General features: G+C 37.3%; 1 long non-coding RNA gene across 2 annotated transcripts; it reads right to left on the bottom strand.

Moving 5' to 3' along the window:
- Positions 1-1,206: 1,206 nt before the first annotated feature.
- Positions 1,207-12,600, bottom strand: LOC120481028 (uncharacterized). 2 transcript variants are annotated; one of them, XR_016145893.1, is made up of 5 exons: positions 12,439-12,600; positions 6,139-6,356; positions 3,338-3,362; positions 3,186-3,249; positions 1,207-2,327 (listed from the first exon to the last, which is right to left on the bottom strand). It is a non-coding gene; the product is annotated as an uncharacterized LOC120481028 (long non-coding RNA). The 2 variants fall into 2 exon arrangements; XR_016145894.1 differs by lacking the exon at positions 6,139-6,356.
- Between the last annotated feature and the right edge of the window lie 25 nt (positions 12,601-12,625).

Here is a 12,625-nt window from a genome sequence, read left to right as displayed (position 1 = left end):
ATGCAGTTACACATTAACCTACCTACCTACCAACCAGTATTAACTTTCACATGCAGTTACACATTAACCTACCTACCAGTATTAACTTTCACATACAGTTACACATTAACCTACCTACCAGTATTAACTTTCACATACAGTTACACATTAACCTACCTACCTACCAGTATTAACTTTCACATGCAGTTACACATTAACCTACCTACCTACCAACCAGTATTAACTTTCACATACAGTTACACATTAACCTACCTACCTACAAGTATTAACTTTCACATATAGTTACACATTAACCTACCTACCTACAAGTATTAACTTTCACATGCAGTTACACATTAACCTACCTACCTACAAGTATTAACTTTCACATGCAGTTACACATTAACCTACCTACCAGTATTAACTTTCACATACAGTTACACATTAACCTACCTACCTACAAGTATTAACTTTCACATACAGTTACACATTAACCTACCTACCTACAAGTATTAACTTTCACATGCAGTTACACATTAACCTACCTACCAGTATTAACTTTCACATACAGTTACACATTAACCTACCTACCTACAAGTATTAACTTTCACATACAGTTACACATTAACCAACCTACCTACCTACAAGTATTAACTTTCACATACAGTTACACATTAAGTTTCACATAAAGTTACTCATTAACTTTCACATGCAGTTACACATTAACTTTCACATACAGTTACTCATTATCGTTCGCATGCTGTTACTCGTCATTTCACATGCAGGTACTCATCATTTTTCACAGGCAGGTACTCGTAAACTTTCACATGAAGCTACTCGTAAACTTTCGCTTGCAATTACTCAACAACTTTCTCACGCAGTTACATATCGATTTTCACTGCAGTTACACATTAGCTTTCACATGCAGTTACACATCAACTTTCACAAGCAGTTACTCGTCGCCTTTCACATGCCCGTTACTCATCAACTTCGCTTGCAAGTTACTCATTAACTTCAGTGCAGTTACTCATCATTTCACATGCAGCTACTCATAAACTTCGCTTACAAATTACTCATCAACTTTCAGATGCAGTTCCACATAAACTTTCTCTGCAGTTACACATAGACTTTCACATGCAGTTACCGGTTAACTTCGCTTGCAGTTACTCATTACCTTTCACATGCTTGCTACTCGTCTTTCACATGCAAGTACTCATATCTTTCACATGCAGCTACTCGTTACCTTTCGCATGCAGCTACTGGACATTTTCCGATGCAGTTACATATCGATTTTCACTGCAGTTACACATCAACTTTCACTGCAGTTACTCGTTTCCTTTCGCATGCAGCTACTCATTAACTTCGCTTGCAAGTTACTCATTAACTTCACGTACAGCTACTCACCATTTCACTGCAGTTACACGTTAACTTCGCTTGCAAGTTACTCATACTTTCACCTCAAATTACTCGTACTTTCACCTGCAGTTACACATTAATTATCACACGCAGTTACACATATGACTTTCGCAAGCATTTACTCAATAACTTTCACCAGCAGTTACACATTAACTTCCACTTGCAGCTACTCATAAACTTCATCTGCAGATACTCATCACAGTAACATGCACTTTACTCATCGACTTTCACCTGTAGTTACACATAGATTTTCACTGCAGTTACACATCAACTTCCACAGCAGTTACTAAATAACTTTCACATGCAGTTACACATTAACTTTCACATGCAGTTACTCATTAACTTTCACATGCAGTTACACATTAACTCTCACATACAGTTACTCATTAACTCTCACATGCAGTTACACATTAACTCTCACATACAGTTACTCATTAACTCTCACATGCAGTTACACATTAACTCACATGTAGATACACATTAACTTTCACATGCAGTTACACGGTAACACTTTACAATAAGGTTCGTTAGTTAACATTAGTTAACTACATTAGTTAATATGAACTAATAATGAATAGCACATATACAGCATTTGTTAATCTTTGTTAATGTTATTTTCAACATTTACTAATACTTGATTAAAATCTTGTTAACATTAGTTAATGCACCGTAAACTAACATGAACAAACAATGAACAGCTGTGTTTTCATGAACTAACATTAACAAAGATGAACAAATGCAGTAACAAATGTATTGCTCATGGTTAGTGCATGTTAGTAAATACATTAACTAATGAGCCTTATTGTAAAGTGTTACCAGTTACACATTGTCGGTTAAAAACAAGAAAGTGGCTAGTAAAAACGTCGAGTGGCTGGTCGATTTTGAAATCCACAGTGGCCGCCGGTGGACAAAAGAGTTGATTTCCATCCCTGCTTGGTAATGTCAAGGTGTCATAACAAAGACATCTCAAACAATGTCATATTTGCATTAAAACTTTCATAACTGAGCAAAAGACACTTAATGACAGTTGTCACAAACATGCATAAACCTTCCTTCATATTCATAACATACGTCATGTTAGTCTTATGCATACCCCTTCAAGTAACGTGTTATCAAAGAATGAATCTCAGACAGTTCATAAGAGAAACGTGTGCAGTATTCCGTGTTGCAAGAATGCTGTCTTGACGAAGCCTAACTTGCTTCATAAATGTAATATATTTTTTAATATTTAATTTATCAGGCAGAGCAGGAATCAAGGCTACATTCAGCAGACAGTTGTAAACAAAGCCAGCGGAGCGATTATCTCTGTCCATCTTGAGGAATGAAAACGGTTGAACCAAAGAACGTATATTGACAAGAAGTGAACGCTCCATTGCAACACAAGTATTTTGCAGTATTATCTTATATTAATGACCGTTAAAACAAAACTATGTAAACAAGAAAAACACAGCCACTGTTCAAAGTGGCAATTCAAGTTATAGGATAACGGACACAGCGCATCAATGATCATCATGTTTGTAGCATGATCCAGGGGATTAAAACGTACAAAATATATTTCAGGCCTAATGGAGTTGGTAACTAATATAAGTAGTAAATGTGTAAAGTTGCATACAATGGAAATACCATAGACTGTATAAAAAAATGGACAAAGCGTCTGTGACGTCACTCATAGACTTTCTGAAGAACAGGTTTGAGGCTGTTTATGGGGAGTATGGGCGGCGCCATATTAGAAAATCTTGAGAAATACAAAATACAAATGTTCAGAAATACAAATGTTTCAGAAAGGATACAGAGATGCGTCGTGTCAGATCATGGCCAAGACGTCCAATTCCACTGGGCGCAGCCCGTTATCAGCTGTCAATCAAAGTTAACCGCCCTTATTTTTCATACATTTTACATCCAAATACGATCTAAACTAACGAGTTAGAAAAAATTCACTCACCTCACAGTTGTCAGGCACTCGGAACCTATCGAAAAATACAATAAAAGTCAAACTGTAAACATATGAATTGATGCTGTGAAAACGGACATTTTAATGTGAGGTCTATGGATATTCACCCCCTTTTGGGACCGACCTCTAGCGGATTTTCGATGAATTGCAGTTTTTCCCACTTCCGGGTAGGCTTCATTTTTCAGATTAGAATTTTGCCGCTTGGGAAAAATTAGAAGAAAAAACTACCTCAAAAAACTGTTATCTATGCTGTTGTCCAGTAACTCCAGTTGGAATTTTCACCCCAAAATGGCGGCCGCGCTCCTGAAGCGCCACCTAGTGGCTTTTACCAAAAAAGCATCAGAGTTTTGCTTCTTGTTCTTCTATACTCTTTGGTTGAACTCTGACCAATAAGACGATCGTTTTATACACGTGGCTTGCATAAACACATTTTGGTACGCTGCTTTGAAATGTTGCCTTGTGAAAGCAAACCGAATGAGTAAAAAATTAAATCCGTGCTTCAGAACTGTTGTGGAAAAATTTTAAGTTAGCTTGACTCTATAGTTATTAAGAGTTATTATTAGAAGTTGATCAATGAATGATTTGATAGAAATAGATTTGTGTTGAGCAAAATGCATGAGTACAGCATGTGCTTTTTACGAGTCCTACGTGAGGAACATGCATGGGGAAACATAGAAACAGGTGGAAAGAAGACCTTTGACCCCAGATGTCATCCTGACTAGGCCGGTCAGCAAGTGCTGACCTTTTCTGCAGCAGTGTCATTATCAGGCGCTAACTTGTACAACTTGAAACCTTGAGTTTGAGTATAAAAGCTGTGTGGAGGGGGCAGACTGGGTGTCACCACAGCGTTACTTCTGTGTCAGACTGAACCTTCTTGCAAGAATAAAGTACTTCTTTTATTTCATTAATTTGACTCTGAGTGTCTCTTACACTGATGATGTTGGAAAGGATTTTTGCCGTAACAGAACAAAGAAAATGACCTACAGGTATGAAAATACAGCCCTACACTGCAACCTATGGCATGAGTTGGGCTTTGCTAATCAGGTTTTCTGATAATCAAGTCATTTTGTGTGAAAAGACAATGGTCATGAAAACAGTAGACTTCCTTTTGGAAAAAAATACTTTCGGCATTTGGTTGGAGAGACGGTGCTCACAGAAGGCACATGCAAACTTTCTTTCTCAATTGGCTCATTTTGGCTTTCATGGGCTCAATAATAACATTTTCTACATCATGAATGTCGCTGAATATGAAATGAATATCTTCATAAATGGATATTAAAGGCTTTAGCTGTGCTTTGCCGCTGGAGTATAATAGAAACCCACATTTTGCTTAAGCCGAAAAATAACTCCTGGAAAATAAACCGTCGAGGTATAAAACGGTTAACGGTAAAGCGGTAAACGTGCGTGGGAGAGAGCAGACCTTGCCTATATCAGAGCAACTCAAAATTTTTCAAAATTTTTGTTTTTTTGGGTGCAAAAAATAAGTTTCTCCAATCTTCTTGAAACTCAGGATTCCGATAGAGGGCCATGGGACTTAGACCTGAGTGCAAAAATGGAGGATCTAGACCCGTCCAGAGCTGAGATATCGAAACTCAAAATTTCGACCCGAAAAAAAACAACAACAGGGGTACCACTGTCGTTTTTTTTTTTTTTTCGGGTGGAAATTTTGAGTTTCTCTGATCTTCTTGAAACTCTGGATTCCGATAGAGGGCCATGAGACTTAGACATGAGTACAAAAATGGAGTCTCTAGCCCCTTCCAGAGCTGAGATATTGAGATATTTATAATGGCATAAATGCTACGTGAGATCTCAATATCTCAGCTCTAGAAGGGGCTAGAGCCTCCATTTTTGCACTCATGTCTAAGTCTCATGGCCCTCTATCAGAATCCATAGTTTCAAGAAGATCAGAGAAACTCAAAATTTCCACCCGAAAAAAAAAAAACGACAGTGGTACCCCTGTCGTTTTTTTTTTTTTTTTTTTGGTGCAAAAAATAAGTTTCTCCAATCTTCTTGAAACGCTGGATTCTGATAGAGGGCCATGGGACTTAGACCTGAGTGCAAAAATGGAGGCTCTAGACCCTTCCAGAGCTGAGATTTTGAGATCCCACGTAGCATTTATGCCATTGGGTTCGTGGTCGGTGGAATTATGGGACGGCGCTTGGTGCTACGGACTCAGGGGCCCTAGCTGAGTGCAGTAAAATAGTTTTTATCATGACAGGAACTTTAATTAAAATGTCCAAAAAAAAAACACTACCCAAATTCCCATTCAATAGATTGCAATCTGTCCAATTGCAGCTTATTGCATGAAGGCCGGGGTTAGTACATTTAAGTGGGTTATTGGACAAATAGTGTGTTCGCGGACAGTGGATTCTGGGACGGCGCTTGGTGCTACGGACCCCGGGGGGGTCTCCTGAGTGCGGGAAAATAGTTTTTATCACGACAGAAACTTTAATTAAAATGTCTATCAAAAATACTCCCCCAAATCCCCATTCAATAGATTGCCGGTGGGATCGCGTCCAATTGCAGCTTATTGCATGAACTGCGGAAAAACTTTAAAAAATATAGTGGGTTATTGGACAAATAGTGGGTTTGTGGGACGGGGGCGTGTCCGGGGACCAGTCAGTGGGCGGGGGTGGGGCCGGTCGCCCTGACGAAGCGGTGGTCGGTTGGAGACCTCCATTCCACGCTCATTCACGGCATCATCAAGCTATGCCTTTGTTTAGAATAAGCGACTTCTAGTGGCGAAACTTACATACTGTGCCTTTAATAAAGAATCAAGAATGAACACCAACCTCTTTGTTCTTCAGTACGTTTCATTCTGCAGTGTTCTGGATCTCAGTGTCCTTCAATAAACTCTGTGTTTGTGTCAGCTCTTCCTGATGGTTTGATGCTCCTCTTCACTTGTAGCTGAGGGGAATATTCCAGCGTTTATTGGTGAACTGCAGTGGGAGGAGCTTCACTGGAGGAGGAGTTTCACTGGAGGAGGAGGAGCATCACTGAAGCAGGAGATCTGGCAAAATCAATAAGAAAACACATACTGAGTTTGTTTTTATACTAATTTACACATTTTGAATGTTTATGCCCACCTTTTCTATCTAGTAAAGTAACTTTTAAGTTAATTAATCTCAAAAGTCTGGTTACACAGACAGGGCTTGGATTAAGCCAGGAATAGGCCTTTGTTCAATTAGAGCTTTTGGGCTAGGGGTGTAACGATACCCTCATGTTAGGATTCGATATATATCATAACTCGTAAACTCTGAATATCGAATGATATTGCGATACTGTAAGACATATGGTAAAAGGTAAACAAAGAAATTACTGTTGATTAAAATGCTAAATTTGGTATTACATTAGGAGTGGAAATGAAAAGGTTTGGACTTGGTGCTGGGAAACCAATGCACAGGACCACAGACACGGGAATAAAAAGAATTCATGATTCTGAAGCTGAAAATAATACAGAATTATATTTAGATGAATATGCTTGCAATTTTATTGGTAACATAGGACATTTGGCATTATCAGGACTGACAAATATCCCCTCATTGCTTTATTATACTCAACATAATACAGTAGTTTAATGTAGTACCACCGACACTAAAACTCTATAAACTTGAATTTTTCATTTTGGGTGAACAACACTCAAAACCGATTGTTACTATCCGCGCAATGCCCTGAACACACACTAAATGTACACTATCTTGAATACCGCATTGGAGCGTATCCCATCATGCATTAGGTGCGGGAACTCACATGCACTGAAATCACAAGATGATGAGGAAAACATTCCACTGTAAGTTAAATGAACTACATTTTACATGTAATTTGGTAGAAAAACACATTGTTAAAGTGTCATTATAATGTTGCAAAGATGAGTATGGTATGTGCATTTTGTACATTTGCAGCTGCTTTTTAAATCACTTAATTAAAAGCACCGTTTTTTTAATTATGCTTTTTGTTACATTGGGGATACTAACCAGACATTGTTGATTTTAAAATGCAAAGAATTGAAAATTTAAATAAAGCTCTGTAAACACTTGCATTTTTGTGTCACTATAAGTGTGTCCCATTGGGTAATCAAAAGTTCTAGTCATCACACCTACTTGAACACTTGGGCTAAACGCAGGAAATACCTACATCGTGCAAGTACACAAGTGCAAAGACCGGAGAACGACGCGAGTCGTGTTTACTGTGGCGAGCGGAGACGAGTGAGAGCTGTGTGTATCGCGATGTGAGAAGGCAGAATTGTCTTTCCAGTCCAGATCCAATGCTATCTTTAAATTACTATTTATATTATTTGAAGTTAACATTATAAAATATGTAGACCTACACCACAAAACTAGTTGAGGTTAAATTAGCCAAAACTGAAATCCGTCAAAATAATACATTCTCAGAAAATGCATTTAATACCAATATACTGACACTTCTGTTTATACTGTATATCCATAGCCTACTCCCTTGATAAAATCCAGTACGTCCACACACATTAGAAAAATATAAGTCTACACTTGCATTTTATGGATGAATGAAACACACGCGTACACGGACGCGACACAAAACATCTTTAACACAAAACATCTTTAATATTTAGGTAGCAAAAATATAGCCTATATTTTTTATAATTCTGTAAATTACACTGTACAAACCAAAAGAAATACTAGGCTGCCCACCGGATGAAGGGTTAGCTCTCCCCAGAACATAAAATATTTATTTTGTTTTATTTTTCGTGTTTGAGGAAAAAAAAAAAAACAATGTCGTGACTGTTCTCTGGAAGCGGCACTTAAACTTTCAGTAAACTTTCAGCGCTGTGCGATGTATTGGAGCCTTTCATATCATAATACTTTTGCGCAATGAAAGATTATTAATAGCCTTTGTTCTGTCCCATCGATTATATGTTGCTACATTACATACATTTTAAACATGTTTCAATTTTTCTATTTTGATTTTTGTTACCTTGTTTTTTTTCATTGTACAATACAAAGAGCAATGTGTAAAGTTTTACCAGATTTAGTGTTACAATTGTCTCTTATTTATTCCCCACTTAATGTTTTTTTCCCTAAATGTTCAGATTTTATACAATTATTGTATAAATTAGGTATTTTATACCTCATTTGACGCTAATCCAAAAAAGATGCAAGGCAACTTTTAAGTTTTGATCATTTTTTAATATATAATACAAGCAGTAAGTATTTTACATTTTCAAGGTTTGTTTGGATTGCCGCTGTTTGTTTAAATTTTTTGTACTTAAAAGTTTAGGTAAATTTTATAAGTTGACAATATTGTGCAGGCTTCTGAAGTTATTGTTAATATTGTTAAGTTATTACTTATTGTTAAACTAAAATGTTAAAGAGTTATCATGTTATACTATTTTTTTTTTTGCACTATTAAGTTTAAGTGAATAAAAAAAAGAGGCTAAAACTTAAAAGCATTTGTCCAAAAGACAAACACTAAAACTAAAAGGGCTGCCAAAAACAACACTGATTGTATCTCAATTTTAATAAATGTTTCATCAACCAATTTCCTGGATTTAATAAATAAGAAGAAAATATAGCTAGCCTAGAGATAATCACGACATTGAGCTGCCGGAGCTCGTCTCATGAATCTTAACCCTATAAGCTTATAGACCTGAGAAATAAATTTACATTGAAATGTCTACTTTTAAAAAGAACAATTCAAAAAGAAAGAAAACAGACCGCTCTCTGCTTATGTAATCCGTATGAACAGTACATTTCTCTTTGGCGCGTTCTTCTGTGAAGGCTGTCGCGGCTATGGAATTTCCCTTCCGGTAATGTTGAGTGGCTCAATAGCGCGATATGCCCTATTACCGCTATTTATTTATATGTATCTGTTGCTATATAAATATGTTTACGATGTGGACAAAAACGAGGAAATTTTCAGTAACCACTGTAACCGAAACTAAACAGCGTCTATGAGCATTGAAAGGCTTTCACTTAGCGCGCACATTGTTATGACAACGGCGTTTGAGCGAGTCATTAAACCGTTCATTCAACGAACGCGTTCAAAGAAGCAGATTCATAAAAAGAGATGTAATGAAGGTGTTAATTATTTTTAACTTTGAGTTCCACTTTTCAAGGCTCAGCTGAGCAGCAATGCATCGCATGGCGTTGAAGCTGATGCTTCACTTAGAGACCAATATGGCATTGATTCAGTGAACGTTAAAATTATGGTACACGGCAACCCAGATAGCACAAGGGTATCTGATGTCCTGTTTACATCTGGAAGACGTATTTTAAAGAGTGTTTGCTCATCTGCAAGACGTCTATAGGACGTTTCCTGTCAGATGTCAAATAGACGTTTATAAGATGTCAGTTTAACGTGCATTCTAAATCATTACATCTTAGAGACATCTTCTAAACGTCTATTTGACATCTGCAGGAAACATCTTATAGACGTCTTGCAGATGAGCAAACACTCTTTAAAATACGTCTTCCAGATGTAAATAGGAGATCAAACAGCCTTGTGCAATCTGGGAACCTTTTCACGACTTCAAAGACAGACGCAGGTAATCGCACGCGCCCTGCTGATATATCTGGCTACACATCATCACCAAAATAAAACAGTCTTGTTATCATTACATTATATACTTGTTTAACATGCAATAGACATGCATGAAGTTCAAAACAAGAAGGGTATAGCCTTATAAAAAATATATAGTTAGAGCACAGAAAACAACCCAAAAGCAGCAGCCTACACTGCCTAGTTTAGTTTAATAATTTGCATAGTTATTATTGTTTTTTGGTGTTCAGATTCTATACGTTTTTCCAAATGTTATTTATTAAAAATACCTGTATATTTTTTCCTCTCAAAATCTATTTTTCACCCCAAGCCCCGCCGCCATGATAGAATCGCGATACGAATCGAATAGGGGCGTCCATGGTTAACCGATTAACCGTTTAAAATTGCATAACTGAGTGAAACATTTTTGCTCGGTTAAGTGGCGTCAATACATATTTGCACAAAACTTTTGCGTTTTTTTTTTCTGATTGTCGATAAAAAAATATTGTGAAATGACAGCGTTTCTATTAACGGTGTTATGCGACTAAAACGTTTTTTTTTTCCCCTTCGCGATAAGCCATTCCAAAAATAATGGCAATGGACGTTGGTATATCACAGCCACCGCACTAGACATTATTATTATTTATGGAAGGAGACGTGGTGTGTCATCCAAGCATTAATGGCAGGGACAGTCGCAGAGTTTCTGTGTGTTTCTCCCTCATTTCTGCTCCGCGGTCCTGATTGTGGCATTTCTTTGAGGTTTTGTCTAGTAGGCTATTCCTTGTATCGTTTATGAATTTTAAAAAAGAACTCTGCCTCGTATTATGTCCAAACGGTCAGTGTACTTTAGTGTTCATTTGTTTCCCCTTATTTAATCCGTTGCCCTAATTGCAAAACGAAAAATGAGCGGTTGTTGTATTTTGTAAAACGCAGAGTTGAACACCAAAATGTTCATTTGAACTGTAGGACTACGTCAAATGCTGCGCAAAAATATATAGGCTATATATAGCCCTATCGACGAATTTTCAGATATTTGTTTGATTTTTTTGCCCCTTTAAACATTTAAAATATTTGACAAATGAAAATGGAAAATATTGGTTTTCTGAAGCCAAATTAGAACCTGGAAATGATTTCCCCCGCAGTGCTGAATGAGAAGAGCCGTAACCACAGCCTACAGAAAGGGGATTTATAGATGATTTATAAGATATAATAAATGTGTCTGATAATAAAATAATGTAAAATAACGAGGCATTAATTGTTTATTAATAAACTATTGTTTTCTAAATCAGTTTCTGCTAAAAACAAATCTCCATCCCTGGATGCACCTTTAGAGAGAAATACATAATTAGCTAGGCTACATAATTACATAGTCAGAAGATATTGGCTTTCGATTCGAATTTGTTCGTTTTAAATTGGACATTTAAAGCTTTATCTAGACTAAAGCTTTAAATGTCCAATTTAAAACGAACAAATTCGAATGCGGTGTCTGTTTCAGTTCTCGCGCTTCAGTTCACGGAAATCATGAAGCGCGCCTGTTTGTTAAAGCACAACGTTTTCTTGTTATTGTGAGTTTACGCAAATAAATGTATTTTGTATTACGCGAATAATGTATTATTATTTTCTGTATGACCAGAAATGAAAGAGTATTTTAAGTTGTTTCCACTGAAAGAACTGCAATGAAACTGCAAGTGTTCACATGGGCGTCTCGCAGCCTCCACATTAAGCACACAAACGGGATATGCGTCAAAGTATTGTGTTTATTTGTGCTTTGTTCCTTTTTTGGATAAAAGCGTCTTCTACATATGCAGCCTAATAAAATGTGACAATAATGATGATTATTATTATTATTTGCGGACACGGAGTTTTTGGGAAATGGACGTGTTGCCAATGTGCGTATTTTCAATATGCAATTTCAGTTTGAAGGGTGATGGAAACGCGCCTACTTTAACTGCTCTGAACTTACCACTGCGTTTTATTTCTATAAATTAATTTCGTTTCAAATGGGGGGTCCAACCAGTTATTAAAGGTGTTAAAAATTAACTTTGTATCTCGAGGTTGCGGCGCGCACATGGTTAACCGAGTATTAACCGATAAGGGCCTCGGTTAAAGGTCAATGAAAAACTTGAAAACGTGCAGCCCTAGAATCGAATCGTGGGTCAAAAATCGTGATACGAACCGAATCGTGGGTTTGGTGTATCGTTACAGCCCTAGGAGTTGCCCTTTAACTCTAATGTCCCCGCTGGCGCTGCATGCAACTTGCGCAAAATGGCGGACACCCGCGAACTCCACGTGTGTTACTGAACTCGCGTCACTTAAACTATTATTATACCCATCAATATCACACAACCTCTAAATAACAGTACTGTGCATACTGTCTTTCCATCTCCATTGCATAATACCAAATATCGTTTCACATACGAAGTTTCATTGCCGCGTTGTTTCTGATCACGCTCTATCCAGGGGTGATAACAATTTCGTGCTCAAAACTTACGTTACTTAACATAAATCCTAAATACTCAAATACTAAACATAACTGTTCATGGACCCTTTTGACTTATAATAAACACAAGTAATCTTACCTGCAAAAAAGATATAACAGTAGCAACACAGTCAATCATCAGTGCAGCATCTCCGCTAGTTGCCTCTATGCTAGTTGCACGTGGCCGCCATTTTGGATTTCTGATCCGTGACCGTGAGTGTGCGGTCGGACACTTCCGTTTTCGCTTTACGCCGGTGCAGGGCTATAGACCCTTTGCAACCACGTGA

Source organism: Pimephales promelas, chromosome 12 (assembly GCF_988280905.1).
Source record: "Pimephales promelas chromosome 12, fPimPro1.hap1.1, whole genome shotgun sequence".
Lineage (NCBI taxonomy): Eukaryota > Metazoa > Chordata > Actinopteri > Cypriniformes > Leuciscidae > Pimephales > Pimephales promelas.
This window is presented reverse-complemented; position numbering and strand designations above follow the sequence as displayed.